A 23,691-nucleotide genomic window follows, 5' to 3' on the forward strand; every position below is an offset into this window, starting at 1 on the left:
CTTTACACAACAGTTGAATGCAGGTGGAACTGCTAACATGATAACTATTAGACTATACTAGTAAAGTGCATGGGGTGGTTAAAACCCATCTGTATAAGCATATTGATAATGATATACTGAAATTCATAAACTTTGGAAAAATTATATATTTCTTCAATCTTGTTTATCATTTTTAAGGATATGTAATATGAGAGCATGAATGTGATACTGAGCAAATGTTCTCCATGTTGCTGTGTTTTCATTGTGATTTCATGAAACCTGCAACTATACGTTCGCTGGCTTTTTGCACATAGGCCCAGCGGGGTAAAAGTCCATGAACTATTTCATTTTGTTAATTCCCCTCTGTTTTTAAGAGCTGATGGATTAGGTAGATAGGAGGTACATAAGAAAGAATGAAAAATAGCAGATGTCGAAAAAGCACCTGTCCTCAGCACTGTGATAATGTATTCATGCTTTGATTCCTGTTGGTGTTTAGCTTAAGCTTAACTTACGAAATGTATTATGTGACCACGTCTGACCCAGCTATTTCAATATACGTAAATGAAGTTCAAACAGTATAAAAGGACCGTGCTAGCTGCGTCTGGCAGAGTATATTTGAAGGCTGACTGCTTTGTATCTCTCAAGCTTAAGCTTAAATAAATATACCTCCATGACCGTGTTTGATAGCTGTCTCAAATTAACATACAAGTGTACCTGATTTGGGCTTTTACAGTTTAGAAAATACTCCTGATATAGGAATGATAAAATCCCGAAACAGGTAAAGCACGTGTGTACACCAACAGATGAATGAAAAAGCATTGAATTATAAATGATTTAAAAAAATCTTTTTAGAAATCAACATAGAGATACAGAACAGCATTTGTTGAATTAGAGTGCTTCTTAGGAGAGGGAAAGAGTCTCCAACTGTGAAATGTCTGATGTTGTAACTTAGAGAATCTGTTTAAAAAATGATTGCACAATGAAAAATTATATAACAGAGTGTTAAGGGAAAGGTTTCTCTGACCAACCACACAAATCTCATAGCTTGATTTCGGGCCTAGGTTGACTATATACTGAGTGCAATCCCAAAAGCATGGGCTTGAAGAAGTGACTGTTGTTTTTATTATTTTTAGTTTGTAATGTTGCAGCCCACCACTTTTTTATATTTCATTATGAATACAATTCAGCAATCCCTGTGGGATCCAAATCACAAGTTTTCACCTCTGCCACTTTGGGCACAGTGTGGTGAAATGGGAATTTCTTCGAACCACACCTGCTTCTCCTGCAGGCTACATAAGATGCATCTATACATATAAATATGTACTGCTTGGAAGCAGGTAGATTTGGAAGCAGGTAAAATCAGGTAAGTTAATGAAGCAATGCATCTATCTGCATGTAACATGATGGCCACAGGTACGAACCCAAACAGACATGCTATTCCATCTCCTCTTGTTAAAAGTTAAAAAAAGATCTTAGAAGAAGGTAAAAAGTAAATCAATGCTGTACAATAAATATATACTTTGGGGCAGATTCACTAACACTTAGCGCCAAGTTGGTGTCACAAACGTGATGCAAACCAAGGCAAAATATATATTTGTAAAGCATGTTTTGCGCAGGAAAGTTGCCCGAACAAAATGCAAAGAAGAGCTTTGCAGTGCTTTTCATTACTTTATGTCTTAAGGATATTCCATGGGTGGTACATATGTGCCACATGCAACTACTCATTGTTTTTTACACAAATCCTACCTGCTAACAACAATATACACCCACATATAACACCTTTTTGAGAAAAACATAAAAAGGAAAACATTTGTAATTCCCCGCACGTTTCTGAGTTGGCATGTGTACTTCTCTGTATTGTACACATCCAAAGTGGGAAATGTTTTAAACTTTGTCTCGGCATAGTATTTTGTACATACAAAACCTACTAGACATGAAGCAGACACCTTTGCGCTATGGTGCAAATGTGTGCGCATGGCTCTAGGCAGGCTGATTGTGTGCCAGCACTAGGGAAAGAGCAGGACAGCACAATACGTTAGTAGATATGGTGCTGTGCTGCTGTGCTGCTGTCCACCTCTCACAATGTACAGAGCAGCAACTTTGGCTGCTGTGCTGCTTTCCATGACAAATTTGTAAACCTGGGCCTTAATGTGTACCACAGAGTTGGGCAATAATATCATCTGCTGTCAGCACCAGTCTGTAAAGTGCACTCCAAGGTGGCCAATGAACAACTTTACGCAACTCCATCAGTAGGAGAACTGCCCTTCACCACACCTTGGAACACTGACTTTTAAACTACCTTTTGACATTTGGAGAACACCCAACTCAAAACTCAAATGTTTTGTTCTGCAAGTCTTACTGAATTCTCATATCGCTCTAAAGTAATGTTTAATTCCACAATGATTTCTTCGAAGAGAGGTGACACGTCCCATGCTGGAAGCCTAAATATACACTTGCTGACTTTGTCTAAGACTCCTACACTGAAATAGGTCTGAGTCACTCTTAGGAAAACCAAAAATTAAATTAAAATTGAAAATCAGCATACAGGTAGTAGCTAGGCGGAGGTAAAAATAGGAATGGGGTAGTGAATTTATATCATAAACCTGGAAGAGACACTACATATATTATTATTTTTACATGGATGACCACTGGGGAAAGTGAAACACATGAGAACAGTGACAATTGTTGCATTTGTGCTACTGAGAGAGCCCACAAAGACCCAGTATGAATGATGATGAAATAGGGACAATAGTTGTGCACTATCAAGATAATTACATCAAAGGGAGGTTGCCTAGCCAGCTCAGGGCACAGCATCACCCTGGCAAAAGGTCAGATGCAAGAATGACCAAGAATGACCAAGGGGGGGTATTTAGAGTCAGGCAGAGTAATTTGAAGGTTCACCAGCCCCGCCGAACTCACAGTTCCCCTGCCCCATTTAGGCATGGGTGACCATGGGGGTCCCAATGGAGGAACATCAGCAGGCTTCACCAGCAGAAACTCTTGCTTGACCTGGTAGCCCATCTTCCACTGGACTGCCAGATCATAGCGATGGTCACTATATGGGTCAGTTGCATGACAGAGTAGTGATAGACTAAGAGCTGGAATTGAGACAACTGCAGGAGGTGGAAAGTCCCATCCCAGGGACGAGGATCCCGAAGAAAAGCTTGGAAAACTGCAAGGGTGAGGCAGAAACCGAATGAACTAGTCAATTTGAGGGCATAACAGGTCTGGAGGATAAGGGACTGCTGGCTACAAGGAGTCTGGGAGACAAAATGTTTGAGGGAAACAGGAAAGGCAGCTGCTGTGCTGGTAATTCATTTAAGTAAAAAGGTTTTCTACCAACCATCAGGATGAAGAATATCAACAAGCTTGGGAAATATATTTGATTCTAGATGATAATGACCTGTTACTCACCATGCAGATGTGGTACCAGAATATATTTTTTTTAATATTGGCTGCCATACATATTGTGCCCACCAATTGTATACATACAAATCATCCCATTGGAGCTAATAATACAAAATCTACATCAATGGGTCCATCTTTTAGTAAACTATATTTGGGAAACAATATTTATGGCAGATGATAGTTTTGTATATGCTCTTCTGACATACAACCTTCATGAGTTACTTGAATTGGGTATTGTATTACCCTTACTCTGTGATGCAGTGGGAGGTAACTGTAGCTGGCAATGAATGGTACATTATTGTTATTCTTGAGGCATGCATTAGAAGTTTAAGCAAGGACAGGGATGAAGCACCTTAAAAAAATAAAAGTGGCATCTCTGCATTTGCTCCACACATTACGCACCTTGTAGTGGGGCTGTTCCGACACCAGCGCATTGAGATGGACGTTTTTCACAGATTAGAGAAGGCGATGAAGGTGATGAGTAAGAGCAACCTGTACGATGATGATGATGATGATGATGACCAGTGCATAACTCTTTAACAATTAAGTGCATGAGTCCAAAAGTTTTTCATGGGAGATTACCACCAGTGCTGCTGAATGTCCAGGTTGTCGAATACGGACACCACTTAGGGCCTGATTTAGATCTTGGCAGAGGATATACTCAGTCACAAACGTGACAGACATTCCATCCATCCTATTACGATCACCATAGGATGTCATGGGATCGTAATAAGGCAGACGGGAAATCCGTCACGTTTGTGATGGAGTAGTCCTCTCTGCCAAGACCTAAATCAGGCCCTTAGTCTTGATTTCATCTCTTGTCTTTTTCTTCCACCATCCACCAATCCACATCTCCTGTCTCTTTATCTCAGACTTGATGGTTGTTTTTTACCCCTACAATTGTCACTGTTTGCCAATGTTTCTATTGCTCTTTCATGCTATTTTTTTCTCCCTTTATATATCTTGTTCTGGCTCAAAGTCTGATAAATAAAAATAAGTCCTGGTCCCCAAAAACAAGTACTACTTCTCAGCACCTCCAACCACTGGAACATATTATGCAAGGCAATGACACATTTTGAGAGGTTACAATGCTAACAGTTCATGGGTCCTCCAAGTAAATGAGAGTAGTAATAATACACTATGAGGTGAGAGAGGAGTCAGGAAAGAAAGAGAAGGGAGGATACGCCACAGAAGACAGGCAGGGACAGTATAGTGATAGAGAGTGAACATGGAGAGTAGGAAAAAAGGTGTTGCCAGGTGGGTTGTCTTGCTAAGGGAGTACTCTCAAGGTGCAACACCTTGAGGAATATAAAGGAAAACTGAAAAGGTAGTGTTGTAGCTGTGGTCAAGTCACAGTCACAGTAGAAAAGAGCAGGGGCTAATATAGAAACAATAGGGACATATTTATGAGTTTTGTGGCACAGGGCAGCGCTGCAAATCACCTTGCTGTTCTAGTCGGCGTCGCCGGAAAAGGGTGGGAATCTGCCACATTTATCCAATACAGCGCATTCCTGTCCTTTTGCCCTGCACTGGTGCCATTTTGGCAGCCTAGCACCAATGCAGGCACCCTTGTACCATGGTGCAAGGATGCCTGTATTGCATGCAGGATTTTTTTTGTGCAGGAAGGGACACCTTCCGGCACAAAAAGAATCCTGAGAGAGAAAGATATTTCTCCTCACTGCACCTCTTCTGGGGAGACATATCTTTTAGATGCATTCCCAGGTTTACCAGGTTTGGTAAATCTGGAAATACATCAAAAACCATGGGAGTTGCGTGGGAACACCCATGCAATGCCTCCCTTTGCATAAAATGATGCAACACAGCATTGTCTTGCATTACTCCATATTTTTGGAGCCTTTCAAAGCCACGCAAAGTGATGTTGTGTGGCTTCAAAAATATTACTTAGAGGTTTGTGCCATGCATGTACCATGTTGAGTGGTGCAAGCATGGTTCAACCCTTTTGTAAATATGCCCCTGGATGCTGAAGTAGAAGAAACCCCCAACCAGCCTCTAATGTTAATGAACAGCTTTTTTATGTAGCACATTATACCACACATCTCCATGACCCAGAAAGCATATCTAGCATGACGTCTCAGCTGGAGTCGTACCAGAATATCGTTGTCAGAATATTATCTGACATAAATATTGTGTTCTAAATATTATTTACAACATAGTGCCCCAATGTAGTCAGTAATAGAATATCTACAGTCAGTGGGACCATATTTTTGTAAAACAAATTAGGACAAAAAATGGATGTGAGGCGATGTTTCAATATACGATATTTTGACTTACAACCTTCAGTGGTATCAGACTTAGTGAAGCGTCCGGTAATATGGGGAGAGGATTGTGGGAATTGGTTTGATGTCTCTGTCATGGAGATAACTATGGAGAGCGGAATGAGCGAAGCAGAAGAACAACAAAGAGCTTAATAGTTTTAAACAAACTACCAAGAGTTGAATAGAATTCTGACTCTGACTTCCAAGTATACAAAAATTGATGGATGGAATGCTTGTATTAATCTCAGCCACTGATAATTGCTTAGGCTGCATCCCAGTCCATCGTTATTTTGCACACCATGCCACCTCAGTTTGGACCCAACTATACGAAAATCAGTCTTGACCCTGCTCCAACGGGAACAGTCCAGCCCAAACTGCCAAGCCAGGTCCTCCCTGAACCGGAACACAAGCAATGCAGGACCAGTTTCGCCCTTGTTACGGGCTCATCATCTACATCCAGCTGGGTTCCGGTGACACAGTGTGCACGGGACCCATGCCTGGTCATCCCCGTCCCATTTAAGATGACATAATAAAGAATACAAAAAGTGATGGATGGAATGCTTGAATTAATCTCAGCCACTGGTAATTATGGGGACATGTCCCAGTCCATCATTATTTTGCACACCATGCTACCTCAGTTTGGACTGAGCTATATGCAAATCAGTCTTGACCTTTCTCCAATGGAAACAGTCTAGCCGGAACTGCCAAGCCAGGTTCTTGAACCGGAACACAAGTCCGTCACTGGTTTCATCAGCTGTGTATAGCTTGGTTCAAGTAACACAAAGAGCACGGGACCCACGTCTTGGCATACCCGTCCCACTTAGGGTCACAGATTAAAGTATTCAAGCTAGCCTGGCTGAAAAGGGATAATACCCTGAAACTGGTTCCAAGATGCCTGTTTCTGTGCCGGGAAGGACCTGGCCTGGCAGTTCGGGCTAGACTGTTCCCACTTAGAGTCACATATTAAAGTATACAAGCTAGCCTGGCTGAAAAGGAGTAATTTCCTGAAACTGATCCCAGGATACTTGTTTCCTGTCTGGGAAAGACCTGGTCTGGCAGTTCAGGCTGGAATATTCCCATGGGAAGCAGAGACAAGAATGATTTTCATATGGCTGGGTCCAAACAAGAATGGCGTGGTGTGCAAAAAAATGATGGATTCAGACTTAGCTTCCTGACTAGAGCTGAATGTTTGACATTGTTCAGCAGCATTCCATCCATCATCTGGTCTTTTTGCATTTGTTGCCCTAAGGGGGACTGGTAATCCTAGACATGGGTTGCATGCTTAAACAAAGGTCTTCCCTGGACTGGAAACAAGCATCCTGGGACCGGTTTCGGGGTTTCACCCCTCATCAGCCAGGCTATCTTGAATCCAGTGGCATGGGAAGCACGGGACCCACGTCTGGGCATACCCTTCCCACTTAGGGCGACAAATGCAAAAACAACAAGTGATGGACGGAATGCTGAACATTGTCAAACATTCACCCCCAGTCACAGATCTGGGTTTAATCCATCGTTTTTTTGCTGCCCATGCCATTCCAGTTTAGACCCAGCCATATGCAAATCAGTCTTGACCCTGTTCCCATGGGAACAGTCCAGCCCGAACTGCTAGGCCAGGTCTTCCCTGGACTGGAAACAAGCATCCTGGGACCGGTTTCGGGGTTTCACCCCTCATCAGCCAGGCTATCTTGAATCCAGTGGCATGGGAAGCACGGGACCCACGTTGCAAAAACAACAAGTGATGGACGGAATGCTGAACATTGTCAAACATTCACCCCCAGTCACAGATCTGGGTTTAATCCATCATTTTTTTGCTGCCCATGCCATTCCAGTTTGGACCCAGCCATATGCAAATCAGTCTTGACCCTGTTCCCCATGGGAACAGTCCAGCCCGAACTGCTAGGCCAGGTCTTCCCTGGACTGGAAACAAGCATCCTGGGACCGGTTTCGGGGTTTCACCCCTCATCAGCCAGGCTATCTTGAATCCAGTGGCATGGGAAGCACGGGACCCACTTCTGGGCATACCCTTCCCACTTAGGGCGACAAATGCAAAAACAACAAGTGATGGACGGAATGCTGAACATTGTCAAACATTCACCCCCAGTCACAGATCTGGGTTTAATCCATCGTTTTTTTGCTGCCCATGCCATTCCAGTTTGGACCCAGCCATATGCAAATCAGTCTTGACCCTGTTCCCCATGGGAACAGTCCAGCCCGAACTGCTAGGCCAGGTCTTCCCTGGACTGGAAACAAGCATCCTGGGACCGGTTTCGGGGTTTCACCCCTCATCAGCCAGGCTATCTTGAATCCAGTGGCATGGGAAGCACGGGACCCACGTCTGGGCATACCCTTCCCACTTAGGGCGACAAATGCAAACACAACAAGTGATGGATGGAATGCTGAACATTGTCAAACATTCACCCCCAGTCACAGATCTGGGTTTAATCCATCGTTTTTTTGCTGCCCATGCCATTCCAGTTTGGACCCAGCCATATGCAAATCAGTCTTGACCCTGTTCCCCATGGGAACAGTCCAGCCCAAACTGCTAGGCCAGGTCTTCCCTGGACTGGAAACAAGCATCCTGGGACCGGTTTCGGGGTTTCACCCCTCATCAGCCAGGCTATCTTGAATCCAGTGGCATGGGAAGCACGGGACCCACGTCTGGGCATACCCTTCCCACTTAGGGCGACAAATGCAAAAACAACAAGTGATGGACGGAATGCTGAACATTGTCAAACATTCACCCCCAGTCACAGATCTGGGTTTAATCCATCGTTTTTTTGCTGCCCATGCCATTCCAGTTTGGACCCAGCCATATGCAAATCAGTCTTGACCCTGTTCCCCATGGGAACAGTCCAGCCCGAACTGCTAGGCCAGGTCTTCCCTGGACTGGAAACAAGCATCCTGGGACCGGTTTCGGGGTTTCACCCCTCATCAGCCAGGCTATCTTGAATCCAGTGGCATGGGAAGCACGGGACCCACGTCTGGGCATACCCTTCCCACTTAGGGCGACAAATGCAAAAACAACAAGTGATGGACGGAATGCTGAACATTGTCAAACATTCACCCCCAGTCACAGATCTGGGTTTAATCCATCGTTTTTTTGCTGCCCATGCCATTCCAGTTTGGACCCAGCCATATGCAAATCAGTCTTGACCCTGTTCCCCATGGGAACAGTCCAGCCCGAACTGCTAGGCCAGGTCTTCCCTGGACTGGAAACAAGCATCCTGGGACCGGTTTCGGGGTTTCACCCCTCATCAGCCAGGCTATCTTGAATCCAGTGGCATGGGAAGCACGGGACCCACGTCTGGGCATGCCCTTCCCACTTAGTGCGACAAATGCAAAAACAACAAGTGATGGACGGAATGCTGAACATTGTCAAACATTCACCCCCACTCACAGATCTGGGTTTAATCCATCGTTTTTTTGCTGCCCATGCCATTCCAGTTTGGACCCAGCCATATGCAAATCAGTCTTGACCCTGTTACCCATGGGAACAGTCCAGCCCGAACTGCTAGGCCAGGTCTTCCCTGGACTGGAAACAAGCATCCTGGGACCGGTTTCGGGGTTTCACCCCTCATCAGCCAGGCTATCTTGAATCCAGTGGCATGGGTAGCACGGGACCCACGTCTGGGCATAGGCGACAAATGCAAAAACAACAAGTGATGGACGGAATGCTGAACATTGTCAAACATTCACCCCCACTCACAGATCTGGGTTTAATCCATCGTTTTTTTGCTGCCCATGCCATTCCAGTTTGGACCCAGCCATATGCAAATCAGTCTTGACCCTGTTCCCCATGGGAACAGTCCAGCCCGAACTGCTAGGCCAGGTCTTCCCTGGACTGGAAACAAGCATCCTGGGACCGGTTTCGGGGTTTCACCCCTCATCAGCCAGGCTATCTTGAATCCAGTGGCATGGGAAGCACAGGACCCACGTCTGGGCATACCCTTCCCACTTAGGGCGACAAATGCAAAAACAACAAGTGATGGACAGAATGCTGAACATTGTCAAACATTCACCCCCAGTCACAGATCTGGGTTTAATCCATCGTTTTTTTGCTGCCCATGCCATTCCAGTTTGGACCCAGCCATATGCAAATCAGTCTTGACCCTGTTCCCCAGGGGAACAGTCCAGCCCAAACTGCTAGGCCAGGTCTTCTCTGGACTGGAAACAAGCATCCTGGGACCGGTTTCGGGGTTTCACCCCTCATCAGCCAGGCTATCTTGAATCCAGTGGCATGGAAAGCACGGGACCCACGTCTGGGCATACCCTTCCCACTTAGGGCGACAAATGCAAAAACAACAAGTGATGGACGGAATGCTGAATATTGTCAAACATTCACCCCCAGTCACAGATCTGGGTTTAATCCATCGTTTTTTTGCTGCCCATGCCATTCCAGTTTGGACCCAGCCATATGCAAATCAGTCTTGACCCTGTTCCCCATGGGAACAGTCCAGCCCGAACTGCTAGGCCAGGTCTTCCCTGGACTGGAAACAAGCATCCTGGGACCGGTTTCGGGGTTTCACCCCTCATCAGCCAGGCTATCTTGAATCCAGTGGCATGGGAAGCACGGGACCCACGTCTGGGCATACCCTTCCCACTTAGGGCGACAAATGCAAAAACAACAAGTGATGGACGGAATGCTGAACATTGTCAAACATTCACCCCCAGTCACAGATCTGGGTTTAATCCATCGTTTTTTTGCTGCCCATGCCATTCCAGTTCGGACCCAGCCACCAGGGTCAAGCTAGCCTGGCTGATGAGTGGTGATACCCTGAAACCGGTCCCATGATGCTTGCTTCCGGTCCAGGGAGGACCTGGCCTGGAAGTTCTGGCTGGACTGTTCAAATGGGGGCAGGGTCAAGATTGATTTGCATATAGCTGGGTCCAAAGTGAAATTGCGTGCTGAGCAAAAAACCAATGGGTTCAGTCACAGATCTCTGACTGGGGGTGAATGTTTGACATTGTTCCGCATTCCGTCCATTATCTGTTCTTTTTGCATCCAACCTTCCAAGCAGCAAAAGTACTCTAAAAAAATGAAAAAATAATGTGTCTTGTACTGTTCTCCCTTTGCCTGATGGGTTTCTGCAGCCCAATGAAAGGAAACCTAAGGATTATTGTTGTCTGCAGGGAAGTTGGCCGCAGAAGACAGTCTCCCTTTCTCCAGGTCTCAGGAAATCCTTGGGGATTCCTAATCCTCTGGGGATTAGGAAATTTGAACCAAGCAGCATCTCTGAGTTGACGCACCCCAACTCTATCCCACACAAGAATCAGGTGGTGAGTATGAATGAATTCTTAAAGTGTGGAGCATATTTATGAGTGCTATGCGCCATGCTTTCCCCACGCAACGTGGTACATGCGTGGCGCAAACCATGAAGTCATATTTTTGAAGCCATGCAAAGCCACCTTATAAGGCAACACAGTGCAAATCGGTGCGTTGCCTTACCCTGTACTACGGAGGAATTCCATGGACATTGCATGGGTGTTCCCATGTAACTCCCATGGTTTTTGACACACTCCCAGATGTATCAACCCTGGTAAACCTGGGAATGCCCATTATTCCTACACCTCCGCAGGTGAGGCGTAACAAGGAGAAATATCTCTATTTATACCTTGTTTTTCCTCTTTCTAAGTTGCTGCATTCTGTTGCAAACACAGAAAGAGGAAAACGCCTCTCAGTATTGTTTTTGGGCAGGACAATGTCCCTTCCCGAATAAAAACAATCCTGCATACAACACAGACACCCTTGCACCATTGTGCAAGGGTGTCTTCGTTGGCACTAGGCAGCCAAAAGGGCGCCAGCGCGGAGGAAAAGGACAGGAATGCGCTGTAGAATGATAAATACAGCACATTCTTGCTCTTTCACTGTCACACAGAGCAGCAAGGCGACTTGCCGAGCAGCCCTGCACCACAAACTGGGCCTGAGATTTGGAATGGTCACTTGCAGGAATAGAAGTAGGACCATGCCTCCTGATTTGTGGGTATACCCACTTCCACCACTATATGGTGATTGATTGGAGGAAAATGGCTGCCTCCCTTTTCCTAGGTTAAAACTGAGAGAGTGGCGAGTAGATCAGCGCTTAATTGTAAAGGTGCTTGCCGGTGGTGGTCTTTGGCACTAACTTTTGGGGACCTGGCCTTACTTTTCTGCATCAGACTTTAACGAAGACAGTGAAAGTCGAAAAAGAAAAAAAAAGAAGAAAGAGAAAGCTAGCAAAATACTGACAAAGTGACAAGTCACTCGTAAAAAACGAAATTACTGACAAAACAGGAAAGCACTCAGCAAAAAGAACCTGTACGAATAATAAAGAGGTGGGAAATGTAGCGCGGTGGAAGAAAGAAATATGAGACGGAATAAAGGTTAAACTGGCTCAGTATTCGGCAATTTTCTTGTTATCATTTTCTGGGAGATCTTTTTCCAAGGTAGCACAGAGAATACTGTTTTTAAGGCCCACTTCATTTCTGAATCTGTCTCATAAAATAATCGCCCTGCACACTGCCTAAAGCGTTGGAGCACATGGCACTACAAGATGGGTGACCCCGGTATAATTCTACAAAGGAGATACCAGGGTTTGGAGTTGTTGCTATGGTGACCCATCCTCTGGCAGACGATTCTCACTGCAGCCCTCCTGGGCTCATACAGTGACTGGCACAGAGTGGCACTGCAGTATCAGAGAAGACGTGAAGCCCTGGTGCTGCATTGCAGCTCCTTCAAATAGAGTTGGAACTCGTGTGCCCGGAGGAGAACACAGCATCCTACCAAGGGGATAAACGAAGTGAGGAAGGAAAGAGAGGGAACAGAGAGGCACAAACCTTTCGACAGTAAAAAATAAATAACGTAAATTCATTTTGACCTTTAAGGACATTTTTAACATATAATTCAGTCGTCATTAAATTGAATTAATTGTTTTTTCACAATGTTGCTACTCTAGGCAGAAAGTTCATTACCTATGCACATGCCCAGATAAAACATTAATATTTGGTTACTGTTAGAAATGGGGTCTTTGGTTGACAGTCAGGTTACCCCCTGTTCAAGCAAGGACCCCCACTCTAGTCAGGGTAAAAGAGAATCACCCTCAGCTAACCCCTTCTTACCCCCTTGGTAGATTGGCAGAGCAGTAGGCTTAACTTCAGTGTGCTAGGTGTAAAGTATGTGTACCAACACACACAGTGACTTAATGAAAACACTACAAAATGACACAACACCAGTTTAGAAAAATAGGAAATATCTATCTAAACAAAACAAGATCAAAACAACAAAAATCTGACATACACAAGTCATGTTATGAATTTTTAAAGATTAAACTTAAAAATAGCGTTTAGAAACACAAAATACTTCGATGAGGTGTTAACACAGCGTCGTGATGGAATCGTTCCCAACAAGCCGACACCAGCGGCGCCGGACACGGAGTCACGTAGACCCCCAAGTAGAGTACCTTTGGTGAACAGTGAAAACAAGTTGATGCGCGAAGTCGGGGATTGCGGCGTCTGTGCGAAATGTTGAATCCGCACACTTCGAGCGGCGTCGGTCACGACGTGGTACGGAGACTTCCACGGAGTCGGGGACTTCATCGGGGCTGCAGCGGCGTCGGGCCTGCGAAGGTCATCACGTTTCAGCGAAGATCACGGAATCGGTTGCAGGTGGCATCACCGGATTCAGCAGCGGCGTCGGTCCGAAGTCGTCCGAAGTTGACTTCCTTGGATTTCCACCAGCTTTCCTTTCAAGGGCCCAGGGATTGGCTATGGCACCACTTGTCAGAGCAGGAGTCTCTCCAGAGACTCCAGGTGCTGGCAAAGAGAAGTCTTTGCTGTCCCTGAGACTTCAAACAACAGGAGGCAAGCTCTAAATCAAGCCCTTGGAGATTTCTTCACAAGATGGAAGGCACACAAAGTCCAGTCTTTGCCCTCTTACTCTTGCAGAAGCAGCAACTGCAGGATAGCTCCACAAAGCGCAGTCACAGGCAAGGCAGCACTTCTCCTCAGCTCTTCAGCTCTTCTCCAGGCAAAGGATCCTCTTGATGTCCAGAAGTGATCTAAAGTCTGAGGTTTTGGGTGCCCTTCTTATACCCAATTTCTCCTTTGAAGTAGGCCTACTTCAAAGTAAAGTCTCTTTTTAATGTGAAATCCTGCCTTGCCCAGGCCAGGCCCCAGACACTCACCAGGGGGTCAGAGACTGCATTGTGTGAGGACAGGCACAGCCCTTTCAGGTGTAAGTGACCACTCCTCCTCTCCCTCCTAGCACAGATGGCTCATCAGGAAATCCAGACTACACCCCAGCTCCTTTTGTGTCACTGTCTAGTGTGAGGTGCAACCAGCCCAACTGTCAAACTGACCAGGACAGGGAATCCACAAACAGGCAGAGTCACAGAAATGGTATAAGCAAGAAAATGCTCACTTTCTAAAAGTGGCATTTTCAAACGCACAATCTTAAAATCAACTTTACTAAAAGATGTATTTTTAAATTGTGAGCTCAGAGACCTCAAACTCCACATGTCCATCCGCTCCCAAAGGGAATCTACACTTTAATCAGATTTAAAGGTAGCCCCCATATTAACCTATGAGAGGGACAGGCCTTGCAACATTGAAAAACGAATTTAGCAATTTTTCACTGTCAGGACATATAAAACAGGCTACTATATGTCCTACTTTAACCATACACTGCACCATGCCCTTGGGGCTACCTAGGGCCTACCTTAGGGGTGTCTGAGATGTAAGAAAAGGGAAGGTTTAGGTCTGGCAAGTGGTTACACTTGCCAAGTCGAATTTACAGTTAAAACTGCACACACAGACACTGCAGTGGCAGGTCTGAGACATGATTACAGAGCTACGTATGTGGGTGGCACAACCAGTGCTGCAGGCCCACTAGCAGCATTTGATGTACAGGCCCTGGGCACCTCTAGTGCACTTTGTACTGGGGACTTACTAATAAATCAAATATGCCAATCATGGATAAGCCAATTACATACACATTTTGTAAAGGAGCACTTGCACTTTAGCACTGGTTAGCAGTGGTAAAGTGCCCAGAGTAACAAAAACAGCAAAATCAGAGTCCAGCACACATCAACAACCTGGGGAACAGAGGCAAAAAGTTAAGGGAGACTACGCCAAGGATGAAAAGTCTAACAGTTACCTAACTTGTATTTGAAACTTTGAAAAAACAATCATTAGCAAAGTCAATAGGTCTTGTATTGGCAATCACCCTTTCGGCTCTGTCAATGCTTATTTTGTTTAGCCATAGTTTTTTGTAAAACTTTGATGCAGAAGTTCCTGTGCCCTTTCAATCTAAAAAAAACACATTGACTAAAAGCTAAAATATATTTTAGTTTCAAGTGTTCTACTTTGAGCGTGGATGCACTCATTGTGAAATGCCAGAATGCCGTCATCACAGTGAAGTTAGCAAATTGCTCAATTTGTCAAAGAATGAGTGTTGGTGCCCAAAGCTCTGCTCAGAAGCCCATGGCCAGTGCATTTAAATGTTAGCGCAGGAAAAACCCAAGGCTGCATAGGCATGAATCCACTTCATGCCTCTTTAATTCCCCGCCGAACACTCCCTAGCCCTTTAGCTCACCCTTGTAGGTTCTTGTTTACTGTCTTGCTATGTTTTTTTCTGTTTTTCTCATACTCCTTTCCCCTTTGTGACTTTTTCCTTCCCTTGCTAAACGTCTGATGAGGAAAAATAGGTGCTGGTCTCCACAAATGAGTGCTGGTGGATTCCAACGGCGAGCACCAGCTCAAATTAAGCAACGCCCACTGCCACATATTACATGCTGTAGTGGGTAGAAATAAATGTGAATGACACAATAGCAGACCAATGGATTAAAAGGGATGACTAAAAGCCTATTAATAAATGTATTATACATTTAATTTGAGTATAATCAAACAGTCTTGACTAACACCGGACATAATTAATTTAAACCTAGCCAATGAAAGCCATGCCTGACAACAACATTTACAAATCCATATCAACCTAGAATCTAGCAAGGCTGAGAAATGCGTAGCACTCCCACTGTAGGTTATTAATAAAACACTCAGCAAAGGTTTTGCATTATGGAAGCGAGTTCACCTTCCTTTTGGTCTCACTCAATGAAACCCTACCCAACATCTCGAAGACCAGCATGGTTGCTGGCAGCACTGTCAGCCATTTCTGCATCACCCGTGTCGGTTTCATTGTGCGTCCCTCCAGCAGGAATCCTTTCAGCTGTACTGCTGTAATCCCCACAGGTGGACCACTAGAACAGCACAACTGGATTTTGGTGCTAACGGTCAAAGGTGTGAGCATAAATGCCTGGTCCGGGGAGTGTTTACCAGGGGAATAAAGCGTCATCCCGTTCCTAGATACAGGTAGGTCCCAACTGCTGCGGTAGTACCAGGTCAGACACAACTCGGAGCCATTTTTACGGCATGGGCAATGTGAGCAATTGCCCAGAGCCCCCAACTTCAGGACACCCCTGGGAAAATGAACTTTCTCTTTACTTTGTATAATTTTAAGGATTTGGGGGTTTACAGGCGAGACATACTGCAACTATTTTGTGTGACCCTGGTAAAGTTTAACATAAAATTTAGTATTGTCTGACCTCATGTGGGCTTGAATTAGCAGGAAATAAGTAATGAAATTCAAATTTGTTCTGTACAGATGACACTGCCAGGCAAACACAAATTTGCATGGCAGCGCCTGACTCAATATGACACCAGGGTGCGAATTGCACATCTTTGGATGTTTTGACCCACTGAATCGGGTGAGCAATGAGCATGTGCTGTGTGTGGGCCATAAAACGGAGGTTAACATTAACTGATTAAAAAATCTCAATTCGATGTGAATAAAGAGAAATCGGGTAAACTCATTAAATATTGAAATGTGCATTCGAAATTTACTGTCAGCACAATACATCTGAGGGCCGCACAATTCTTGGGTTCGAAACTTTAGAGGTTCTAACTAGTTATTTAGTTCAATAAAACTGTACACCACACTTCCTACCCAAAAGCAACAACCTCTACAAGTAGGCTTAGTACCACTCAATGGGGCGTTTACTTTTACAACCCTTTTTTAAAAACAGGGCATACTTTTATTATAATTTCATAATCATACGACTATCTTCAACAGCCGAGTAAACATACTATTTCTGAATTAGCGAAGCAACTAAATGATCCATACCATAAATTCACTAACACGTGCGCCTCATAATCACACAAACGAAGTAACATTCCCAACACCCTCTTCAACACAGGAAGGAGCACCTCCTCCTCTTTGGTGACCAATTACAAGGGCCACTGGAATTATGCGGCACGGCTGAATAAATTATGTGGCAAGAAATGCCAAATTATGCAGTGTGATGCAGCACTTATTTTGTAATTTGAATACATTTTAGCACTATGTGGGCAAAAGGTTCACCTCGTTCTACCTGGTTAACACCAAATTATAACAATATGACGTTACTGATACGCAGCAATTTATCAGTTTACTACCTGTACAGTAAAAGCGAGCCAGCGAGCACTCCTCTCCTTCATATGCCACTCAGGGCTGGTTGAGGACTGCACTATGACAGGGATAACTCGTGGGAGTTTTCCCCATGTGGGCTCTGCTTTGGCCCAGCTATTAAGTCAAGGACTCCAACAGGTGTAGGTAAAACATTTATTTACCCCACAGGACAGGAGCACCACCATGAACGTCAATTCACCAAAATGCCAGGGGCAGCGGAAGTGACATCACACGCCATTTCATATTTACTTTCACTAACACACACATGCTTACACACACACATTCACCCATGCACAATTTTACATAAGCACACTCTCACCTGAAAGCATGCACACAACATACATTCAAAAGAGTTTTTACTTACCTCAGCTGCCATGGAAGGGCATATTCCAGCTAATTGTACTCCATTTTTATTACACTAATAGTGAATAATATATCAATCGCTATTAGTGTAATAAGAAAACTGATTGAATACAAGGAAGTGGTGCACCAACCAACGTCCAGCATGAGCTGCACCCATGTTCCTGGCACTGATTTAGCTACATCTGAGGCCAGAGTTCGCAAAGGCAGTGCCAGGCGGAGCAAGGGGCAAGCTTAGGGGTCTCAGTTCCGACCCCTGGTGACCCCTAAATGACGTTCATGAGCACCACCGATCTCCTTCCAATCACCAACAACTCCCAACGTATGCAATCCCTTCAAATTCTCCCAGTGTCTAGAACTCACCATAACATTCAAAGTCCCAGATACAACACATTTACCTTCCTTGAGAAAAAGGAGGCAAGCAAAAACGAGAAAGTATAAGTATAGGGATAACATGAAAATTGTGAAGAATATGCAACTGTAGTCGAAAAGCACAAATGGTACTTTAAAATATAAATCTACTAGGACAGACCACAGTCCTGGAGCTTGCTTGGCATGAGAGAACTTCGTGGTAGTCTGAATGACAGCTCACTGCCCTCAAGACCACTGTTGCTTGGTGCTCCCTATGGTCATGATTGACACAAGAAGAGAGTCCTCTTTCAGAATCGGTAACCACTATCCCAACCTTTGCCACACGTTCCAAATTCCAACACTATCAATTCAAAAACTTTATAGCATTTTTTGCTATTTCAGCAACAATCAACTTTCCCTATATTTCAGCTCCCCCTCCTAACTCTGCACGAAATCGTGATGGGCACAAAATCCCCCCTTTTCAGAAGAGTACTCTTAAACAGTTAAAGGCTTTATACCTTCTCTTACACCTTATTTGTGTCGCGCTTGATTCACTGAACTCCCTCTCTTCTTCTCAAGAATCCTTGACACTTTAGCATTCAGCCTCCATCCTGAGAATCAAGCGCACTCAAAGCTCTGAAAGTTGACACTCCAGCAGTTGTTTGGGGTGGTTCTGCACCACCAAAGCATGGATCTGGCAGCATCCATTAGAACCATTCCACTTACAACAGCCACCTCATGCACTCACACCCCAACCTATTCACTCTCTCTTCAATGCCATTGTCCTGGGGATAGTACAGATACATTCTCTTATGATTGACTCGCACCACTCTCAGAAAGTTTTGCTTCTCCATAGAGGTGAACTAAACCATATTACCCGACCAAAATTCATCAAGGCATCCTTCCACAGAAAACATATCAGTGAGAAACTATATTACATTCTTAGTATATGGATAACATAAAAAAATGAAAATCCAACCATTTTGTTTGGTGATCGACTAACACAACAGCATGCATTTGAGAAGCTGGCAAGACATGGAAAGGATCAAGGAAATCATTAGCTAGCGCTTCACAGAGAATCGCTTGTGAACTTCGACCACTACCATAATCTGTGCACTGATCTCCAAACTTTGGTCGGACTGCCTCAATACTATACAATTCCCAACTTTCTGCTAAATATTCAATCCATCTTGGCCACTGGTCAGCAGTTGTATATCCTATTCTTATTGAGTATGATGCCTAGTTCAACTTTGGGCATATCTTGCAATCTCCTCCTAATTTTCAACAGGGATGTCAAACTGTCATCTCTGAATAGCAACCCACCTTCAATGGAGACTTCTGTTTCCAACTTCCTGTACACTTGGAAACCCACTGTGAGGGCACTTACCCTGGCCCAACCTCTCTTGACTGTTCCCATTGTTTTAATACCTTAAAAACAGGCTCAAAAGGTGGCGCCAGAGAGCCGGCAAGCAAGATGGCCACACTTCTCTGAGGCTCCTGCGCCCGGGTTAAAAATCCGACATAATCCTTCACAGGTACTGTCTAGACCCCTCCCCCCCGATATTTCACCTCTACATAGTCCTGCCTGTGCGGACGCCATTGTCATGTGAGATTCTGCCAGAAAGAATGCAATTTACTCCCATTTGGCTGTAAAGCCTGATCCAGACACCGGCGAAGGCGCAATTAAAGATGGCAATGATGAAGGCCGCAGAGTGATCGGCCCAACTCCCAGCAAGCAAGAATCGATCTATTTGCCAAACCAGTGTCGGCCCGCTTATCAGGGCTCCTGCCCGCCTGCACAGCAGACTGAGAACGCAGAGGCAGTGAGAACGCCCTCTGGATACACACCTGTGTGATGGCTGAGAGGAAACTGCCTGCGGTGTGGCCTGCTGTGGTGGGCAGCACAGCATGGTCCATAGAGTGGTGAGACCTCGGTGGGGACTGCAAGGCATTTGGGATGCTGCTGAGGTCAGATGCATACCACAAACCTCACGCCGTCAGCACACAGGCATGGAGCGGAAGTGCCGGGCCATGGCTGTGGGGCTGCCTGTTGCTCTGCTGGAACACGCCGCACTGACCGAACTGCAGTGTGCTCGGCCATGCGGTTACCACACTCAGAAGGGAATTGCATTAGGCGGCTTGGTTCCCACGAGGCGCGGCACCTCATCCCACCTGCCCTACCAGGGACCATCTGCGCGGCTGTGTGCTACCAGGCTGGAATGAGGTAGACTTTTATTTTTCTTGCTTGAAAATCTGATTGACCCCCTTGCGGACATCCTGGGACCTGTTCTCTCTTGCTGTCCTCTGCATGGCGCATTTAGAAAGAGACTCTAACATACCCGGCTGCTGTGCTGCGCGGACTACGGCTGAATGCTCACACAGACTGCATAGACACCTGTGACAAAGCTCTCTGCACTGTGGCCTGCAGGGGGACCACATACACCATGCTGCTTTGTGGATCCCCCACACCGGGTCCTCAGACGGACCCTGCGTTGTGTGCAGAACTGCTCCAGAGAATCACACACAATCATTATTGAGGCCTCCCTGCGCATTTTGCACTGCCGCGTGCCGTGGCTCACCCCCGACAGCCACCACAACTGGGCCTGACTTAGCGCCCGGGTGGCCCCGGTCACGCTCTCGGCTCACACACAGCCACCAACTGCTTTGCTGCTGCAGTGGTCCGCAGTGGGGAAATTCGAGGGCAGGCAAACAAAACTATATTTTGAAGCCAGGAAATCAGCCTGACTGCAGTGAGACAGGAGTCCCAGAAACAACAGAGGACATGAAGTCCTTTCTGCTAGCCATGCAAAGCAGCTTGACCTCTATAGACAGCAAGATGGATAACATGTGTGCCAGGTTGGTTTCACTCACCAATAAACTGGAAAAGCAGAACAGGCGATTAACTGAAGATTAACGAAGGATCACTGCTGTGGAATATACAGTGCACACTAAGAGCAAGCATCTGCTACAAATGAAAAAAGTCTTGAAACGTATAGTGGCCAAAAATGAAGGCCTTGAAGCTAAATCTAGAAGGAGCAATCTTCAGATAGTGGGAATTCCAGAATCCACGGATACCGCCCCCATGGAACACTATGTTGAATGCCTTCTCACTACCCTATTTGGCACAGATTCCTTCTCAAAGCTATTAATCGTGGAGCGGGCAAAAAGATCCTTGGCTGCGAGGCCATCACTGAGCGCACCTCCCTACCCAATAATTCCTCACCTCTTGAACTATAGAGATAGGGATGCAGTTCTGAGGATGCGCAGGAGCGATGAGCACTGAAATTTGAAGGCAAAGAATTATCTATATACCCAGACTTCACTGTGGCAGTGCTGAAGGCCAGCAGGAAGTTTACCATAGCAGAAACTGTGGCTGGTGAATATTCTCTATGTGATGTTGTACCCAGCCCATTTACGGATCACCCATCGAGGTAAGGATCACATCGTCACTTTCCCACAGTGGGACACTGAATACTTGAAATGGAGCCAGGTGCGAGACTCGCTGTCGGCTCTCAATCTCATCAATCCTAACTTCTCTTAATCTATGTCAGATCAGGATTGACGGACAGATAAGGAGCCCTGTTGACCTTCAATCCTAGTTTGCAGGGAAACCTCGCTCAATACCCAGAGGACTACTTTCAGTCTGCAATACTGCTATGCCCGTACAGATGTGTAAGGCTGCCACTGGACTTAGGTGTTACTTATATATGGGCAAGCTATCCTTCATTTGCATCACAAGGTGGCTTGAATACCTGAATATGCTGACACCCCTTGGGGCGATTATGGTCTCCCTGGGTGCCCTTGCTCTCGGAAGGGACTCCTACACAGCCATTTGGGTGACTTCACCAGAGGATATCCCTCCACCAACTAGAGCTCTACTGTTCCTTATGTTATGGCTGATGTGTTTGGGCTGTCAGTGTGGGTGGGGGAAGGAACGGGACATTTTTGGTTACTAAATGTTACATGCCTACACACACTAACTGCACATATGCCACATGGGTTGACCCTGCTCGTTGCACCACCCAATACTGCTGAGATATTATACTTATTGCTAGTTGTCGCCAGACATGGCTGATCATCACACTACAGGCTGAGGCTGTGGTCTCAATTGTCCCACGTGGAATCTGAGAGGGCTTGGTGACTCACGCAAGAAGAGACACATCCTTGTTTATCTAGACAGACACAACATTCATTTGGCATTACTGCAGGAAACGCATTTCATGGCTGGCGATCACACATCGTTTGCAACATGTTGGGCCTCATGTCGTCAGTTCACTACCTACTCCTTGTACTCATAGGGCACAGCCATCTTGGTCCGCAGGGGTGTGGCTTATGTGCCCTATTGTGCTATAAATGACCTGCAGAGTAGGTACACTATTATCTGGGGTAAATTAGCACAACAGCCCATTACTATTGCCAATTGCTACGGCCCCAACACGGATAACCCCTCCTTTTTAAATAACCTTTGGGGTCATATTGCAGACATTGGATCCATGCATATACTGCGGGGGGAGACTTGAATCTAGCTTGCAGTACTAACCTAAACAAACAGATCAGCTCCACTAAATTCCCTGCGACAGCCGGCAACCTTGTGCCTGCGGAATGGTATGCTGGACTGATGGCACTGGCTCCACTGACACATCAGGGAAGGTACCTTCTACTCCAGTGTACATGCCAGCTGGTCTAGGCTAGACTATTGATTAATTTCCTGAGCCCTTGCCATGTGGGTAAGTGATGTCACTCATCAAGCTAGCACATACTCAAACCACTTTCCTGTTGTACAATGGCTCACTCTACTGGTCACTGCTTTCCCTGTCATTGGTTGGCAGTTGTCCCCCACTCTTCGCCTTGACATTTCTTTTCAGGATGAATTGTGATGGGAAATCGAAGAATTCGTTGCCACTAACCATGTCACTGTATCTAAATTCTGTATGGTCTGGGAGGCCTTTAAGATCACGATGCGAGGCGTCTGCCTGGCAACGAATCAGGGTGTGCTTCCGGACATGCGGGTCACGTTGGCCCGCCGTAAAGTCCTGTTCCAAGGCAAACACATGAAAGCACAGTCTTATGGTGAGGGGGAGTGGCCTGAACATGCACTGGCTACTACAATTTGCACATCACATCTGGAAAACATCATTCTGGAGATACAAGATGCCTCCGCCCATGTCCTTCTGGACACCCCTGATATTCTTAAGGTGTTTGTGACATATTACGGACACCTTTACTCTTCAGTCAGGGAATTGCCGCTGGATGTTGACGGTTACTTGGATGACGTTGTCCTGGGCTGGCTCAGTGATGCGCAATGTGAATTTTTAGCAGCGGACATTGAACACAACGACATACGGGAAGCCATATTGTAGCTACAGTCCGGGAAAGCCCCTGGCCCTTATGGCCTACCAGCTGAATTCTATAAATCATTCACAGATACTCTCGTACCTCTACTAAAAGAGATCTACATGGAGCCCAAACAGGACAGGCTTCTTCTGCTCTCTATGAGGGAGGCCCTGATCATTACATTCCAAAAACTCAACAAATTAGCTTCCAGCTGTGACTCCTATAGACCGTTATCTCTTATAAATTGTGATGTAAATATCTTTTCAAAAGTCTTGGCTAACCGACTAAACCTGACGAGACCAGACCAGTCAGGATTCATCCCTGGCAGAACCCCCTTGCACAATCTACGCATTGTTTTTGGACTAATGCAAAGGATTGACCCCGATCTCTTGGCTTCAGCTGTTTTTTTAGATGCCACAAGGGCATTTGACTCACTCGAATGGGACTACGTTATGGTTATACTGTGGTGCATGGGCTCCTTTACACTAGCCCCTAGGCGCGTGTTCA

The 23,691-nt window shown here is 45.6% G+C and overlaps 1 protein-coding gene across 5 annotated transcripts in view; it reads right to left on the reverse strand.

The window, feature by feature from the left end:
• The window catches only part of ARMH4 (armadillo like helical domain containing 4), a 645,165-nt gene that overhangs the window by 472,212 nt on the left and 149,262 nt on the right, over positions 1-23,691 (reverse strand). The gene's annotated exons all lie outside the window — the stretch shown is intronic.

Source organism: Pleurodeles waltl, chromosome 9, assembly GCF_031143425.1.
Source record: "Pleurodeles waltl isolate 20211129_DDA chromosome 9, aPleWal1.hap1.20221129, whole genome shotgun sequence".
NCBI classification, from domain to species: domain Eukaryota; kingdom Metazoa; phylum Chordata; class Amphibia; order Caudata; family Salamandridae; genus Pleurodeles; species Pleurodeles waltl.